Source organism: Canis aureus, chromosome 4, assembly GCF_053574225.1.
Source record: "Canis aureus isolate CA01 chromosome 4, VMU_Caureus_v.1.0, whole genome shotgun sequence".
NCBI classification, from domain to species: Eukaryota; Metazoa; Chordata; class Mammalia; order Carnivora; family Canidae; genus Canis; species Canis aureus.
The window spans coordinates 39,559,382-39,566,024 of NC_135614.1; the positions used below are offsets into that span (position 1 = coordinate 39,559,382).

The window sequence follows — 6,643 nt, forward strand, 5'->3', positions numbered from 1 at the left end:
AGATTTAAATAAATAAATGCATATCAGGCTTAGACCTATGGCTGGCACACAGTAGCACCAAGAAATGTTAGCTTCTGTTATAGTTCCCTAGAAAGCCCATCTTTACCTTCACTTGGCCCTTTCTTCCTCTCTTTACTACCTTGCTGAATTTCTGAGACCAAGGAGAAGTGGGATCTTCTGTGTGCCTATCCCACCTTGTACAAAAATTGACTGTAGCAATTTCTGCCTGGAGCCATCTCTGCCTCGTGGCCTCATTTGACAGGTCACCATGTGGGTGAATGGGATACTACTTCTAAAGCTTTATTTATTTATTTATTTATTTTTTAATTTACGACACAGAAAGAGAATGAGTGAGAGGCAGAGACACAGGCAGAGGGAGAAGCAGGCTCCATGCAGGAGCCTGATGTGGGACTCGATCCAGGGTCTCCAGGATCACGCCCTGGACTGCAGGCAGCGCTTAACCGCTGTGCCACCGGGGCTGCCCTACTTCTAAAACTCTTAACAGAGTGTCTGTACTATATAAGGGATCAGACTGGCTCACTCTCATTTCTCTACTTTGGAAAACAATCTTGTCATCTGGAAGGCTCTCTTTGCCATTTTGCAGGAATGCTTACAAATCCTTGCTTGGCCCAAGTCAGGGGTGACAGCTCAGGCATGGAAGTTGTGAAACACAGGGACAACACAGCTTGCGGGACAGAAGCCAAGAATTTCAAGGAAGAAGCAAGACCCTGAGCAGGAAGGACCTTGGCCCTGACCTAGCCTTCTCTTTGGTGTCTCTTGAACTCCTTCCAGTAGCGTGAACTTCTGCCATCCTCCAGAGCACTGTGGCTCCAGAGTGATCTCAAGCCCACATCCTGAAAACTGAGACCCTCAGGGACCACTCAGAATGAAGCTTGGCTGTCTGACAATTCCCACCCCCCTCTGGCTCTGACCACCACCCATTTTACAGACAAGGAAACTGAGGCAAACATGTTGAATAATTTACTCAAAATCACATCGCAAGGAAGAAACAGTCAGAAGTCAAACTTGGGTGCTTTTAAACTCCTTCAGAATGTTTATTTGACTTTTAAACTTCAAGCTGTCTTTTTAAACTTCAAGCTCTACTTTAGAGGTTGCCTACTCCATTCCCTTAACTTCTTTATATTTTCATGTTGGGTAACCCATTCATCCATCTGTGGGGCTGGTGCTGCTGATACAAAATGAGCAGGACACTGTTCTGGCTGTCCAGGATCCCTAAGGTTAAAGAGGGAGCCAGATAAATCAACAAACAGTATACCACTGCTCAACTGAAGTCTGAGTAGTGTCAGGAGGGACCCAGCATAGGGAGCTGTTGGTCCTAGAAGTTGGCAGGGGATGTTTGAGAAGGATGGGGAGAGGTATTGGGAAAACATCATAGAAAATAACACTTTTGAGTTGGGCCTCTGAATTCCTTGGCTTGGCATTCAACGCTCTTCACAGCTTTGACCCAGTTTGCCTTTCCAGCCTCCCATCTTGCCTCTTTGTCCACCCCAAAGCTTTACTGTCATGTTATCAGACCACTCATGATACTTCCCCACAGTTGGTCAATGGACAACTGCAGCAGGAGGCAAAACTTTCACAATCATATGTGGCACAAAGAAAAAGAGGGTCTGGACAGCCCCGGTGGCCCAGGGGTTTAGCACCACCTTCAGCCCGGGGTGTGATCCTGGAGACCAAGGATCGAGTCCCACATCAGGCTGTCTGCCTGGAGCCTGCTTCTCCCTCTGCCTGTGTCTCTGCCTCTCTCTCTCTCTGTCTGTCATGAATAAATAAATAAATAAATCTTTAAAAAAAAAAAAAAGAAAGAAAAGAGGGTCTGTGCATGACTCTTCCATAAGCCTCTATTTGTTCAATGGGACTAACATGCCTTTCTCTTTTTACTGCGTTCTTCCTAATTTGTTGATGTAAAAATACTTTCTTTTTTAGAAATTAAGCAAGAATAGAACAGATAGTAGGTTTTTTTCCTGTTAATTTTTCACTTGGCACCCTCGAGGCCCTCTCCCCCAACATAGTGGTTGCCAGCATTTACCATTTTCTCAAGACAGTGGTCTGTGAAATTGCAAAGCCCAAGACTGGTGGTTTTTTGTTTTGTTTTGTTTTTTTTCTCTAGCACACAGAACTATTAGCCCAGTTTTATCCTTAGGATCCACTGGATGTGATCCTTTCTTATACTGACCTCACCAGGATCTGCTTTGGGGTCTCAGCCTTTCCCCAGCCCGCTCTTTTCCTATGTGTGGCATATACTGTTGGTCTGCCTACCTCAAATCCACTGCTTGCCCCCTTTCTTTTGCAAAGCTTGTTGCTTACCCCATGATCCAGCTGTCAGATGCTTGGTTCCTCCAGACTGCCTGTTGAGTCAGGCCAATAAGCATTTGACCTAATTCATACACATGGCCTAACCTCTGACGGTTAGCAGGAAAAAAGAGACCTGATCACCTCTTTAAAAATATACTTTTTATGGGGGTGCCTGGGTGGCTGAGTCAGTTAAGCAGCTGACTCTTGATATTAGCTCAGCTCATGACCTCGGGGTCCTGGGATCTCATGACCTCGGGGTCCTGGGATAGAGCCCTGCATCAGGCTCTGCGCTCAGTAGGGAGTCTGCTTAAGGATTCTCCTTCTGCCCCTCCTCCTATTCATGCACATGTGCATGTTCTCTCTCTCTCTCAAATAGATAAATCTTCTTTAGAAATATACTTTTTATGAAATATTTGGAACATTAATAGAAGTCTAGACTAATATAATGAACACTTATGCCCATGGGACTCAAGTTTGGCCAGCTGAACATAGCTCCATTCCTTTCAAATCTCTTAATCCTTTGTTTCAAAGCAAACATCACAGCACTGAAGTCCCTAAGTGCCTCTTCTGGTCTCATTTATTTTCCTTCCCAGAGAAAACTTTCAAACTGAAATGAGCATGTTTTTATACTCTTACTCCATTGGTAGGAACCCAGAAATTATACAGTCTTAAATAAATGGTAGCAAACTCTAGGAGTCATTGCAAACTTCCTTTACTGTGATTCAAGATTGTATTTTCTGATATTTATCCATATACCTTGACACCCTTCATATAAACCTGCATGACGTGTGGTATGGTTATGTATTCTCTCCTGCTGATGGCCTTCTACACTGTTTCCAACTTGGGGATATTACCAACAGGACTGTGGTGAACTCTTGAAATATCTCCTAGTGCAAGTTGGACTCCCTTTTAATAGTTTCTCTGATTATGATGCCTGAGCCACAAGGAAATGAGGAGCAGTGAGGAAAAAATAAGGCCAGCACCCCACCCCCCTCAAAAGGCAAAGCTGAATCTTGGCTGGGAAGGAAATGACAGTTGTTGCTGGAGGAGCACAGAGATGGTCTCTCTCTTTCTCTCTCTTTTTTAAAGATTTTATTTATTCATTCATGAGAGACACACAGAAAGAGATGGAGACATAGGCAGAGGGAGAAGTAGACTCCCTGCTGAGCAAGGAGCCTGATGTGGGACTCGATCCCAGGACCCAGGATCACTACCTGAGCTGAAGGCAGATGCTCAACCACTGAGCCACCCAGGCATCCTCAGAGAGGTCTCTTGTTCAGAAATCAATTTCTGATTCATTTCCTTTAGACACTTTGCCCCAGGGCCTATACACCTGGGCATAGCTGCTCAGCCCCGGGGCTAGAGGCAGGTATGATCTTCCCAGGATATTGCTACCCTTGGAGATTTGCAAAGACTCTTTTCCATGGATGCTGGTAATTTGCACAAAGTCCTCTGTAAGTTTCAGAAGTCAGTTTAGAAGCCAAATAATTGAGGCAGTTTAATTTTAGCTCTTCAGTTCTCCTTATAAAAGTGAACTGTTTATGAGAAATCTAAAAATTTTCCTTTCCCCAGAAGAATTATCTTTCAAGCCTGAAATGATCTCATGCGGCGGCATACTCATGGGACAATACACGTGAGGTCGATCAAAGGGCTTGTCCCAAGTTTGCTGTCCCTAAAATTAGTCCTGTAACTTCAGGGTGAGGTCCAAGCTGACTCCTTTCCATTTGCTCTGCTTCTGTCCCAGTGACTGGGATTCAGGACCCATGTCAGAGGAGCCATGCATTCGTGATCCTGCTTTGCTGTGGGCAGCCACCAGGGGCCAAAGAGCCACAGGTTTGCAGGAATGGGTGGAGAAGGCTTCTTGGTGCCCTCCTATACTTCTTATAAGGCTTAAAAAGTTCCACTGGGGCTGTACCTACAGAAGGAATTTTATAAGTCATTCTTTCAGGTCTCTGCAGGGAGCAGGGCAGGAATCCTGAGAAAACTGCATGGAAATTAAAGCCACTGTTTGCTAAACTGCAACATGAACCATGTTCATTGTTTCAAAGCTTAAGAAGGACTCTGGAGGCTGACTGTAAAAAGTTGGAGCTCTTTAGCTTGACATGCTTTTTTTTTTAAGATTTTATTTATTTATTTGACAGAGAGAGAGCACAAGAGCAAGCACAGCAGGGGGAACTGCAGAGAGAGAGGGAGAAGCATACTCCCCACTGAGCAGGGCACCAGACGCGGGGCTCGATTCTAGGACCCCGAGATCATGACCTGAGCCAAAGGCAGACGCCCAGCTGACTGAGCCACCCAGGTGTCCCTAGCTTGACACTCAAAGCCCTCTTTGAGCTAGTCCTGCTGACTTTCCGGGAGCATGTCTTATTACTTATTTCTTCCTTACACTGTCTAGTTTCTTGTCACATGGAATCACGTACTTTCGCTCACTGCATACACCCCTTGACACTCTTGTGTCTTCACACTGCATTTCCCCTTGCCCAGAAAGGCCTTCCTTCTCTCCTCTATCCTCGAATTCCTATTCATCTTTCAAGATCCAGGTGAAATGCCCCATCTTTTGGCAACCTTCATCCCCGTACTTAGTCCCCCCACCCATCTGTGGTCACCCATCTGTGGATTATAATCTTTCATATGTTTATGTACCTGCCTCTCTAACTAGACCGCAATTTCTATGATGGTAGGATCCACATTTTACTCATCTTGCAGGACAATATACAGCCTCATAGTTTTGGAGTTCTCCAGAACTCCAACAGCCTCTGGCTCATGCCCCAGTTCCAGCACACATTAGCTGTGTGATTCTCTACAATTACTTAACTGGCTTTAAGTTCAGATTTAGCATCCATAAAATGAAGACATGTCAACCTCATAGAGAGATCGTAGGGACGCAAGAAAGGCATTTAAGAAAGGGTCTGACACATAGCAAATGCTTGATCAATGTCAGCTACATTAATGGGTTGTCATTTACTTTTAGTATCCAGCACGGTTCCAAGTACATAGTAGGTGGTCAGTCAACATTAGTTACATAAACATTCGCCACCTGATATGGTCAGAATTCTGATGAGTACCTGAAATATTCAAGTATTTTGGATACTTTGACTCATGCTCCAGCACTGAGTTAACTAATTCATAGTCATATGTGCCCTGAGTTTTCCTTACCAGTCAGAAACCATAAGATCTGTGGACCACCCATGGACTTCAGCATGAACCCTTGGCAGGTGTCCTACTGGAACTTCGAAAGTCATGATTTTGGGGGTTCTGAAATTCCGAGCTTCGTTTTTCTTCATCTGACTTTAGATTTGTGTGACTTTTTCACTAGATCCTGGGGAATTTTAAATACAAATTATCACATCACTGAAACATCCTGATATGACAGCTGCTGCTTTGTGCGGCAATATTTCAGAGTTTTCAGGGGAAAAAATGATGAATGCACTTGGAGATATTGGCAATGTACTTGGGGAGCATTACCAAGAAGGTGCTCTTTGAGAATCTGAATATACTTAAAATGATAATAATAGTAATAATAACTCTTAGAATGTGACCTATGTCATTGGAATGTGGTCCTTCCCATGTATCAGAGGTTAAGATGCACATATGAGGAATTTTCTGTTGATGACACACTGACGATACAGCTTCAGGATATCTTTTCTGAGCAGTAGCTATTCATTTGGGAGTTAAGCCCTTATTTACTTGGGTAACATAGAATGCCTACAATTCAGATGATTGCCAACAAATCTAACTTCCATATGTGTTGCTGGCAAGAGGATGGATTAGCATACCCAACGGGGAAAGCCATCTGTAATGCAGGTAGCTCATAACACACTACTCCCAATTCCTTTCTCCCATCTCTTATGACGCTGCTGTCACTCATTCCACTTACCCATATGCTATGATCACCCAATACACTTTACTGTTATTATTTTCAAGATATCTTTCAGATCAATCAAGAATAGGGGAATACAGTAGACTCCCCCTTATTCACAGATTCATTTTCCATAATTTTAGTTAACCGCAGTTGGCTGCAGTTGGAAAGCAGATGAATGGATGATCCTCCTTCTGACTTATCATCAGAAGGTCAATAGTAGCCTAACACTACGTCATAATGCCCACATCATCCACCTCACTTCATTGCATCACGTGGGCATTTTATCATCTCACATTATCACAAGAAGTAGGATGAGTACAGTACAATTGCCTATTTTGAGAAAGAGAGAAAAACTATATTCACATAATTTTGATCACAGGATCTCGTTATAATTGTTCTACTTTTTATTAGTTATTATTGTTAACCTCTTAGTATACCTAATGTCTAGTAGAAACTTTATCATAGGTC

At 43.6% G+C, this 6,643-nt stretch overlaps 1 long non-coding RNA gene across 1 annotated transcript; it reads right to left on the reverse strand.

The window, feature by feature from the left end:
• Positions 1–1,098: 1,098 nt before the first annotated feature.
• On the reverse strand, positions 1,099–6,348 carry LOC144311854 (uncharacterized). Its single transcript, XR_013377352.1, has 3 exons — positions 6,191–6,348; positions 5,470–5,632; positions 1,099–1,233 (listed from the first exon to the last, which is right to left on the reverse strand). It is a non-coding gene; the product is annotated as an uncharacterized LOC144311854 (long non-coding RNA).
• Positions 6,349–6,643: the final 295 nt, after the last annotated feature.